Here is an 11495-nt window from a genome sequence, read left to right as displayed (position 1 = left end):
GAATATGTCCACTCCATCTCTCTAGACAAATTTGGAGATGTAAATTCATTTTACCCCCCTCCCCGACACACCCACAAAAAAAGAAGTGAGAAATATTATAATGAAAAAGTACAGTAGGCTCATTTCATGCTCTCAGATCAATAGACTACTTTATTGTTACGTTATTGCAGGAAGAAAGTTCAAACAAGCACACACAGTCCATATACTGAATTTCCAGCGCCCTTCACCCCAACACAACAGGTGTCACAAAGTGGTTTACAGTAATCTTTACCGTAATTCAGTTATTAAGAGCCTCACATGACCTAATATTTGTCTCTATCAGCTATAAGCATTTAATGATTGTGTGAGATTCAAATATTTTTATGATGAATGGAATGGTTATTGCTTCATGATGTTTCTTTCGAGAAATGGATTTAATAGAGAAAAAGGATCAAAGGTATTACCTAAATCACTTTGAAATGTACTTTTTCATTTCAAATCTATCTCTCATACAATCAAAGAAAAGTAAATGCACTGTGAATTAGCGGTAAAAGAGTAACACAGCTGACTCCAGCATCTGTTTTGATGCACTCCAACCTACATGGGTCCCATAGCCGTCCCAGGCAAAGGAGGTGAAATCCCCACACTGAAGAGGGTTACCCTCAGGGAAAAACCCACCACCACCAATACAGTATGCATCAACCTCACCGCCTTTGGGTTTGACCCCGGAGCAGATGGCTGTGGCCGCCCGTTCATGGTTTATGGCTCTGAAACTGATAAAGCCTCCCTCAGTCTCCCCTCTAGTGTTAGGGCCGTAGAACATTTTGGTGGACTCTTTGTCCCCGAGGTCATACACTATGGGAATGGAGGGTCCATTGTCGGACAGGTGTTTTCCAACGTTGTACTCGACCGGGTAGCGGTGGAAGAGGTAGTATAGGTTTCCTCCGTACAGATGGAGGAAGCGCCTCTCTGTGTGGTAGCGCATGATCGCGGCCAGGTTCCAGTGGTAAAAGGGGGTTTTGTTGGGAACGTGCCACACCGACATGTCTTCTGCATCTATGTCATAGTAGCCAGGATTCTTGAAGTCATCGTCCGTGGCTCCCTCCACTGTTCCGAAAGTCTTCCTGTTAGCCCAGTTGCCTTCCCCTTGTGGCCAGTTGGCATTGTTGCCCTGCTGGCTCGTCCATTCATGCACTTCCCATAGATGTTGTTCTCATGCACGCTTGCCACCAGAGTCCAGCCGCCGCCCGCTGTGGTCATGTCACAGAAGGTCTGGTACACCACCCCAGTAGACGTGGTCAGGTAGTACAGACCGTCTTCAACTTGACCATATCTGTCCTTAACTTCCTTGCAGCTTCTGCCAATGAATTTAGCCCTATTTCTTAGCTCATCAAGACGGCTCAAGCTAACTTTTGGAGCTCTTGCCTGCTCAATCGTTTTTACAGAATCAAGCGGTGAAGTGTTTATGCACGACGTCTGAAACACCATCAGTAGAGAGATTGTCAGCAGAAAAGCCTGGTACATCATGACTGTTGTAGTGAGGTCTCAGTGAGGATCTGTTGAATGTTGCTTCCTTGAGGTACTTATATGTTAAGTTTTGGCAATGTTCCAATATCAATGTTTGTTAAAGCACATAGCTATCAGTACTATAGAAGTTATTATCAATGACACACCTGGCAAAAGGGATAATGTTGAAATAAAACATCTTTGCGGAGTTGTAAAACAATTAAATGGGAAACATTTTCCTTTCGCAAAGACACCTGGCAGGTGGGAAATGTTGGCCTCAATGATTGAAAGATGGATCTGGTACTAAACATTGATGGTGGTATTATGACAAAAAAAATGCAAGTGTGCTAGAGTTTCTCTTGTCCAAAAGAAAGTGTGAATTCCACATCTGTATACCTGTTCTGTCCATCTCATGGAACGAAGCATAAGCGTTCTAAAATCATATTTATTCTTCGGTAAGCCCTTTTTTTTTGTCCTGTCCTTGTTGACTCATTTCAAATGTAGTGTACTCACATCCATTGACTTGTAGGTGCTGGGTAGAAAACACGCAATCGTGAAATAATGAAAAGATACAGTGCATTCGGAAAGTATTCAGACCCTTTGACCTTTTTTCAATTTTTTTTTTTACGTTACAGCCTTATTCTAAAATTGATAAAATTGTTTCCCCCCCATCAGTCTACACAGAATACCCCATAATGACAAAGCAAAAACTGTTTTTTTTATGTTTGCAAATTAATAAAAAATAAATATTTATTGACATAAATATTCAGACCCTTTGCTATGAGACTCAAAATTGAGCTCAGGTGCATCCTGTTTCCGTTGATCATCCTTGAGAAATTTCTACAAATTGATTGGAGTCCACTTTTGGTAAATTCAATTGATTGGACATGATTTGGAAAGGCACACACCTGTCTATATACTGTATGGTCCCACAGTTGACAGTGCATGTCAGAGTAAAAACCAAGCCATGAAGACAAAGGAATTGTCCGTAGAGCAGGACTGTGTCGAGGCACAGATCTGGGGAAGGGTACCAAAAAATGTATGCAGCATTGAAGGTCCCCAAGAACACAGTGGTCTCCATCATTCTTAAATGGAAGAAGTTGGGAACCACCAAGACTCTTCCTAGAGATAGCCACCCCACCAAACTGAGCAATCGTGGGAGAAAGGCCTTGGTCAGGGAGGTGACCAAGAACCCAATGGTCACTCTGACAGAGCTCCAGAGTTCCTCTGTGGAGATGTGAGAACCTTCCAGAAGGACAACCATCTCTGCAGCAGTCCAACAATCAGACCTTTATGGTAGAGTGGCCAGACGGAAGCCACTCCTGAGTAAAAGGCACATGACAGCCCGCTTGGAGTTTGCCAAAAGGCACCTAAAGGACTCTCAGACCAAGGGAAACAAGATTCTCTGGTTTGATGAAACCAAGAGTGAACTCTTTGGCCTGAATGCCAAGCGTCATGTCTGGAGGAAACCTGGCACCATTCCTACAAGAAGCATGGTGGTGGCAGCATCATGCTGTGGGGATGTTTTTCAGCAGAAGGGACTGGGAGACTAGTCAGGACCGAGGGAAAGATGAACGGAGCAAAGTACAGAGAGATCCTTGATGAAAACCTGCTCCAGAGCGCTCAGGACCTCAGTGAAGGTTCATATTCCAACAGAACAATGACCCTAAGCACACAGCCAAGACAACGCAGGAGTGGCTTCGTGACAAGTCTCTGAATGTCCTTGAGTGGCCCAGCCAGAGCCCGGACTTGAAACCGATCGAACATCACTGGAGAGACCTGAAAATAGCTGTGCAGCGACACTCCCCATCCAACCTGACAGAGCTTGAGAGGATCTGCAAAGAAGAATGTGAGAAACTCCCCAAATAGAGGTGTGCCAAGCTTGTAGTGTCATTCCCAAGAAGACTCGAGGCTGTAATTGCTGCCAAAGGTAGCAAAGTACTGAGTAAAGGGTCTGAATACTAATGTAATTTTTTTTCTTAAAAAACTATTTATTTTCATTAGGGGTATTGTGTGTAGATTGATGAGGGAAAAAAACATAAAGAATCCATGTTAGAATAAGGCTGTAACGTAACAAAATGTTGAAAAAGTGGGGTCTGAATACTTTCCGAATGCACTTTGTGTGTAGATATATTAGAGTGCTATGCTTTTCTCCATCTGTTGTGTTTACTGGAGTGAAGCTGAAAAGCAAGTTACACCTATTCTAAAAACTCATTCTTGCCCCACCTCCCAATAATCCACACTGCCAACAAAAATTATATGGTATTTGATTAGGTTATCAGTAGACTTGACCAAATTATCCTGACGAAACAATGCTTAGATCAACCCATATTTGCCCAAGCTATGTTATTGCACTATTGCAAAATGTCCAAGATAATAAAACACCCGTTATATTTTAATATAGCAAACAACACTGCCAGCCCACCTGCCACTGTTGAATCTGTGTGTGTGTGTGTGTTTGTGTGTGTGGAACCACTGCAGGATGTTAGGTGTCAGGAGACCAGTAGCTAATGCTCTTTTCATTACACTCCAAGATGATTAACAGCTACACTCCTCCAAGGATGTTTGTTTTTCTTCTGGCTCCCGTCTGGCGCTCACCCCCTTCCTTACCTCCCTAACGATTGGTTAGTTGGTCCTTTGGTTATAATGGCCCTAGTGTGTCTGGAACAAGTCACAGAGGGTGTTACTGCCAGGAAAATTAGGATCAAGAGAACATTGACAGCTGTTCACGCATTTCAGTCCCCATCCTGTTCCCTCCATCCTCTTCCCTTGTGGATATGTGGGCCTCATTCTCTCTCTCTCTTTCTCGCTTTCCCTTTCTCCCAACCTCCCTCCCTCCTCTTTTCTGTAGATCAGTAGTCTTGGTTCCCTCTTCTCTGTCTTTTCTACACAGTGAGCCTGTTGATCATTATCCTCCATGAGTGCAGTGCTGGGCTTTGAAGGGCTGAGTGTGTGTGTTTGTGAATGCATCTGTGTGTGCGTGCACCCATCCATCTTTAATGTAATACACTACATGATGAAAAGTATGTGGACACCTCCTCGTCGAACATCTCAATCCAAAATCATGGGCATTAATATGGAGTTGGTTCCCCCTTTGCAGCTACAACAGCCTCCACTCTTCTGGGAAGGCTTTCCACTTGCATTTTTTAACATTGCTGCGGAACTTGCTTCCATTTAGCCACAAGAGCATTAGTGAGGTTTGGCACTGATGTTGGGTAATTAGACCTGGCTCGCAGTCAGCATTCCAATTCATCCCAAAGGTGTTCGATGGGGTTGAGGTCAGGGCTCTGTGCAGACCAGTCAAGTTCATCCACACTGATCTCGACAAACCATTTCTGTATGAACCTCGCTTTTTGTACGGGGGCATTGTCATGCTGAAACAGGAAAGGGCCTTTCCCAAACTGTTGCCACAAAGTTGGAAGCACAGAATCGTTGAGAGTGTCATTGTATGCTGTAGTGTTGATTACCATTCACTGAAACTAAGGGGCCTAGCCCGAACTATGAAAAACAGCCCCAGACCGTTATTCCTCCCCCACCAAACTTTACAGCATTTGTGCAGGTAGTGTTCTATTGGCATCCGCCAAACCCAAATTCATCGGTCAGACTGCCAGATGGGGAAGCATGATTCATCATTCCAGAGATCTCTTCCACTGCTCCAAGCTGATGCTGATGCTTTTGCACTGTGACCCAGCAGACCCAGAGTCTACGGTGCTGGGTGGGAAATATTGGCAGCTGTTGCCGGAAGTTTGAGTGTTTAATGATGATGCACACCAGCACATGCACACACACAAAAGCACACACAAGCAAATTGTTAGATTACTTGTTAGATATTACTGCATAGTCAGAACTAGATTCACAAGTATTTCGCTACACTTGCATTAACATCTGCATGTGACCAATACAATTTGATTTGATTTGACACATACACAGAGCAGGGACAAGGTGACGGTCGGTCTGATATGATAATGTATAGTTCCTAAATATTAACCTGTCATAAAGTTTCATTTCTTCGTTAACAAATATTGGATGTATACGTTTATGCAGGATGGGAGGGAGGAATGCACATGTATATGCACATGCATGCACACAGACAGATACACACACACACACACACACAGACAGACAGACAGACTCACACACTTTAGGCTCATTGGCTCCCCATGCTGACTGTAAATTGAAGCTCTGCCCACCACTCAGGGGTCCCTCATACCCTCTGACCCTGCCCACCCTGCCCAGATGGCCAGCCAGTGGACTGGCATTTCCTCCATTTTGGCACCACCATTAGTACGCATAGCACAGGCTCTTGTCTGTCTTGGCGTTCTGTCATCTTCCTCTCCATTGGTCCATTCTCTTTACCCCTGTGATCCAGTAGTCTCAGATCTCAGATCTGTTGCTCTGAGTCTCTATGACCTTCTTTAAATCATTGAGTCTTTAACTATGTTGTGATTGGAAGGTTACCAGTAGAATTCAGCTGGTTAATTCTACATTCTACAACTGAAATGTATCTTCCGCATTTAACCCAACCCCTCTGAATCAGAGAGGCGCGGGAGGCTGAAAAAGCTCTAACCACTAGGCTACCTGCCGCTCAAGATTACCTGTATATATAGGGCTGGGCTGATTCAGTTGATGGTTATCCTATGTTTTTCAATAAACCTACAGTAGATACACAATTTGGTAGGCACTGAAATGTGAAAGCAGTGAAAGAGCTTCAAGGGATAGGAGATTGGAATTTCATACATGTTTTAAGTAGTAAAAATGCTATTTTGTAGGGATTGGATGGTACACGTGATTCTAGTTGATATGCCACTGGTGGAATAATATGCCATCCCAGATGGCAGCGGTCGGTGCGTCCTTCAGTCTCTGATCCTGAGGCAGTCATTAAGTTGAAATAACCAATGTCCTTTGAGATGAATCATTCATGATTGAGTGTTGTACTTAGAATCACATTTAGATTACATTTAGTCTCCAAGCAGTTTGTCCACATGTCTGGGAAGGCTACACTGAAGGAAGAGAGTATCCGGATGGAGGGGTCATGCTCAGGTAGGTAGAGTCAACCAGTCCCAAATTAACCCCTGCCCTCTAGCCCCTAAGCACTTGTGCAGAGATCTGAGATAATTAGATAGACATAATCTATAGGTAGTGTAGAAGTTATAGGTGGACCAGAAACTGGAGGGTTGCCAGTTAGGATCCCAGGTCTGAGGGGAAAATCAACCTGAGGTGATTGATGTAGACGATGGGTCCCTTCTCTTCACTCTGTCTTTACTCACTCTTGTCCTTTATCTAATAATCTCTCTCCTTCAGGAAGATGATGGACTCGGGTCAGCTAGACTTCTATGAACACAGCACTCTGTGCACCAACACGTGTCGTAGCACCAAGTTTGACCTGCTGATCAACAACACACGCTTCCTCTCTGATGGCAATGGACTCACCACATCCATCTCCTCACAAGGTCAGACCAGACACACCTCTCACTGATGGCTGCAAAGATCTCAGGTTGTCTGTGGCAAAACAATTGGAAAGTTTGCCAGGCAGTTATTTTCTGTAAGGAACCTTTTAATCCTATTTTCTCCATTTAACTTATTTTTAATTGGTGATATTGTACACATGTCCATTAACTTGACATTTTCATTGGGATATATACACAAGTTTGGAATACAGTATCAGTCAATAAGCATCCAGGACCAGAACCATCCGTGTTATTTTGTGTATTGAATATTGTAAGTAGTGTAGCTGACCATGTCTCTCCCCTGTTGGACATGTAGCCCAGGTGGTGATAGGTAATGGTGACCAGGTTGCCATGACAACAGAGGAGAGGTCAGATGTTCTGACCAGAACAGTGGAGTGGAGTTCAGGGGCAGTTGTCATGGAGACCGAGAAGGAAACCAATGACATACAGTGTCAGGTGAGTTCTTCACCCAAACAACTCCCACTAGTGACTTTTTTCTGTAATTACACTTAACTCTGATGTCAAATAGTTGTCTGGGCATTAGTCTTGTATTAATCTTAATCTAAGCTTCATACCTGGGTCAAATACATTGTCAAATACTTGCATTTGGGTGCGACAGGTCTTTCTCGCCCTGTAAAATTGAACCATTGGAATATTGCCAAAAGTACAAACTCCGCCCTCCCTTTATGCCGGTCAAGCTAAACCAACCACATCTCAAGTGTATTCTCTACAGGATCGGTGTCCCGACTTTGGGATGGCTGAGCTAACGTAGGCTAATGTGATTAGTATGAGGTTGTAAGTAACAAGAAAATTTCCCAGGTCATAGACATATCTGATATTGACAGAAAGCTTAAATTATTGTTAATCTAACAGAGCTGTCCAATTTTACAGTAGCTATTACAGTGAAAGAATACCATGCTATTGTTTGAGGAGAGTGCACAATTTTGAACATGAAAAGTTGTTAATAAACAAATTAGGCACATTTGGGCAGTCTTGATACAACATTTTGAACAGAAATGCAATGGTTCATTGGATCAGTCTAAGACGTTGCACATACACTGCTGCCATCTAGTGGCCAAAGTCCAAATTGTACCTGGGCTGGAATAAAACATTATGGCCTTTCTCTTGCATTTCAAAGATGATGGTACAAAAAAGAATACAAAAGAACGGTTGTTTCTTTCTTCGTATTATCTTTTACTTGATCTATTGCGTTATATTCTACGTCATTCCTTTCAAATTCCACAAACTTCGAAGTGTTTCCTTTCAAATGGTACCAAGAATATGCATATCCTTGCTTCAGGGCCTGAGTTACAGGCAGTTAGATTTTAGTATGTCATTTTAGGCGAAAATTGAAAAAAGGGGCGGATCCTTAACATAAGAATGAGTGTGTTTTTAATTTTTATTTAGCCATCTTACATATAATACTTTATTTGTTCATCGAAAATTGTGAATAACACCACAGGTTAATGAGAAGGGTGTGCTTGAAAGGATGCACATAACTCTGCAATGTTGGGTTGTATTGGAGAGAGTCTCAGTCTTAAAACATTTTCCACACACAGTCTGTGCCTGTATTTAGTTTTCATGCTAGTGAGGGCTGAGAATCCACTCTCACATAGGTACGTGGTTGCAAAGGGCATCAGCGTAACAGCGCGATTTGCCAAGGCAGGATACTCTGAGCGCAGCCCAATCCACAAATCTGGCAGTGGCTTCTGATTTAAATGACATTTTCACAGAACCGCTTGTTGCAATTTTGATGAGGTTCTCTTGTTCAGATATTGATAAGTGGACTGGAGGCAGGGCATAATGAATCCAGTTGTTTGTGTCATCCCTTTCTCAAAAGTACCTGCGTAGTTGCGCACCCAACTCACTCAGGTGTTTCGCTATATCACATTTGACATTGTCTGTAAGCTTGAGTTAATTTGCACACAAAAAATCATACAATGATGGAAAGACCTGTGTGTTGTCCTTAATCCAGTCAGAGAAGAGCTCCAACTTCTTAATCATAGCCTCAATTTTGTTCCATACATTTAATATAGTTGCGGAGAGTCTCTGTAATCCTAGATTCAGATCATTCCGGCGAGAAAAAACATCACCCAGATAGGCCAGTCATGTGAGAAACGTATCATCATGCAAGCTGTCAGAGAAGTGAAAATGATGGTCAGTAAAGAAAACTTGAAGCTTGTCTCTCAATTTAAAAAAACATGTCAATACTTTGCCCCTTGTAACCAGCACACATATGTATGTTGTAAAAGCATTACATGATCGCTGCCCATATCATTGCATAGTGCAGAAAATATACGAGAGTTCGGAGAGTTCAATTTTCACTGTAGTGTCCAAAACATTTTTCAAGCTGTCAGGCATTCCCTTGGCAGCAAGAGCTTCTTGGTAGATGATGCAGTGTACCCAAGTGGCGTCGGGAGCAACTGCTTGCACTCGCGTTACCATTCCATTATGTCTCCCTGTCATGACTTTTGCACCATCAGTACTGATACCAACATGAGCAACAGCTACGTTTGGCTACATACGGACCGTTAGTGGAATTCCTGCGAGAGAGTAATGGTTAATGTGATTAGATTATAATTATTTGACCAGGCTACCTGTATTTGACATTGTGTTGTTATTTCGCAACACTAGATGGTTGAATTGTCACGACTTCTTCCGAAGTCGGTTCCTCTCCTTGTTCGGGCGGTGTTCGTCGGTCGACATCACCGGTCTTCTAGCCATCGCCGATCCATTTTTCATTTGTTTTGTCTTGTTTTCCCACACACCTGGTTTTCAGTTTCCTCATTACGTGTTGTGTATTTAACCCTCTGTTCCCCCCATGTCTTTGTGTGGTATTGTTTGTTGTAAGTGCACATGTTGACTGGTGCGCGTCGGGTTTTGTACCCATGTTGTTATTTTCTTGATGCCGTTGGTTTTGGAACTGCTCCGCCTATTACCTAGTTCTGCTCTCCTACGTCTGACTTCCCTGCCACCAGTTACGCACCCCTTACAGAACACCACACACACCATATGGAGTCAGCAGGAGCAGGTGCAACTGGTATAGGGGTCGAGGAGCACGTCCAGGAGCAAGCGGCGATGATCCAACATCTCGGCGTCGCGATGGACCACGTCGTCCAGACCATGAACCGCTGGGAGAGACAGGTGGTCCCTCCAGCGCCTCCCCCAGCACAACAGGGGTTCCCACTACTCGTCCCTCCGGTACCCGGTCCCAGTGGGATGCGTCTCGCTCTTCCCGGGGAGTATGAAGGGACAGCGGCACAATGCCAGGGGTTCCTGCTACCTATACCTGGGCACCGTTTACCCGGCTCCCTCGGGAAGAGAGAGGGTGTCCGCCCTCGTCTCATGTCTCTCAGGGAGAGCGCTGTGTGGGGAGAAGGAGATGCGGCGTAGGACGACTTCACGGAGTTCACCCGCCGCTTCCGGGCAGTCTTAGACCACCCGCCCGAGGGTAGAGCGGCGGGTGAACGTCTTTTCCACCTGAGGCAGGGGACGAGGAGTGCACAAGAGTTCGCCCTGGAGTTTCGGACCCTGGCTGCCGGAGCGGGATGGAACGACAGGGCCCTTATCGACCACTACCGATGCAGCCTGCGCGAGGATGTCTGTCGGGAGTTGGCCTGCAGGGATACCACCCTCACCTTCGACCAGCTGGTGGACCTGTCCATTCGGTTGGATAACCTGCTGGTCACCCACGGACGTCCAGAGAGGGATCTGTCGAGTCCCTCTCCCAGCCCCACCGCTCCGGTGCCTATGGAGCTGGGAGGTGCTGCGCTCAGGGAGACTGGAGGAGGTTCCGTCTCGTGCACCACCTGTGGCCGCAGAGGTCACACTGCCGGTCGGTGCCGGGTTGGTTCCTCTGGGGGTCGAGGCAGCAGGCAGGGCACTCTGGCGTCACCCCAGGTGAGAAGGCACCAGGCTCACCCAGAGCCCTCTGTTGCACACATGTTTTTGTTCGTTATTTTTCCTGAGTTTTCCCTGCATTCCCAGCATAAGGCGCTCGTCGATTCAGGCGCGGCTGGGAATTTTATTGACAGATCATTTGCATATAGTTTAGGGATCCGCATCGTTCATGTGGCTTTGCCCTTCCCAGTTCACGTCTTAGATAGTCGACCATTAGGGTCAGGGTTGATTAGGGAGGCCACCGCTCCTCTGGGCATGGTGACGCAGGGGGTCACACGGAGAGAATCAGTCTCTTTTTTATTGACTCTCATGCCTTTCCCGTGGTGCTAGGCCTTCCCTGGTTAGCAACGGAGGGCTCTCACGGGGTGGTCGCGAGAGTGCTCGGGGAGGTGTTTAGGGGTTTCCGTAGGTGCTACTACGGTGGAAAGTCCAGACCAGGTCCAGACCAGGTCGAGGCATTCCCTTCGAATATGCCGATTTGGCTCTCGCCTTCTCCAAAAAGAAGGCGACTCAATTACCACCCCATCGACGAGGGGATTGTGCGATAAATCTCCTGGTAGACGCTGCACTTCCCAGGAGTTACGTGTATCCTCTGTCACAGGTGGAGACGGTGGCTATGGAAACATATGTCTCCGAATCCCTGCGTCAGGGGTACATTCGGTC

The 11495-nt window shown here is 45.4% G+C and overlaps 1 pseudogene; it reads right to left on the bottom strand.

The window, feature by feature from the left end:
- Positions 1 to 520: 520 nt before the first annotated feature.
- LOC139554331 (intelectin-like) lies at positions 521 to 1503 on the bottom strand (annotated as a pseudogene).
- Positions 1504 to 11495: the final 9992 nt, after the last annotated feature.

The sequence above is a fragment of the Salvelinus alpinus genome, chromosome 26 (genome assembly GCF_045679555.1).
Source record: "Salvelinus alpinus chromosome 26, SLU_Salpinus.1, whole genome shotgun sequence".
NCBI lineage: Eukaryota > Metazoa > Chordata > Actinopteri > Salmoniformes > Salmonidae > Salvelinus > Salvelinus alpinus.
The sequence above is the reverse complement of the archived record's forward strand: the minus strand, read 5'-3'. Positions and strand labels throughout refer to the sequence as shown.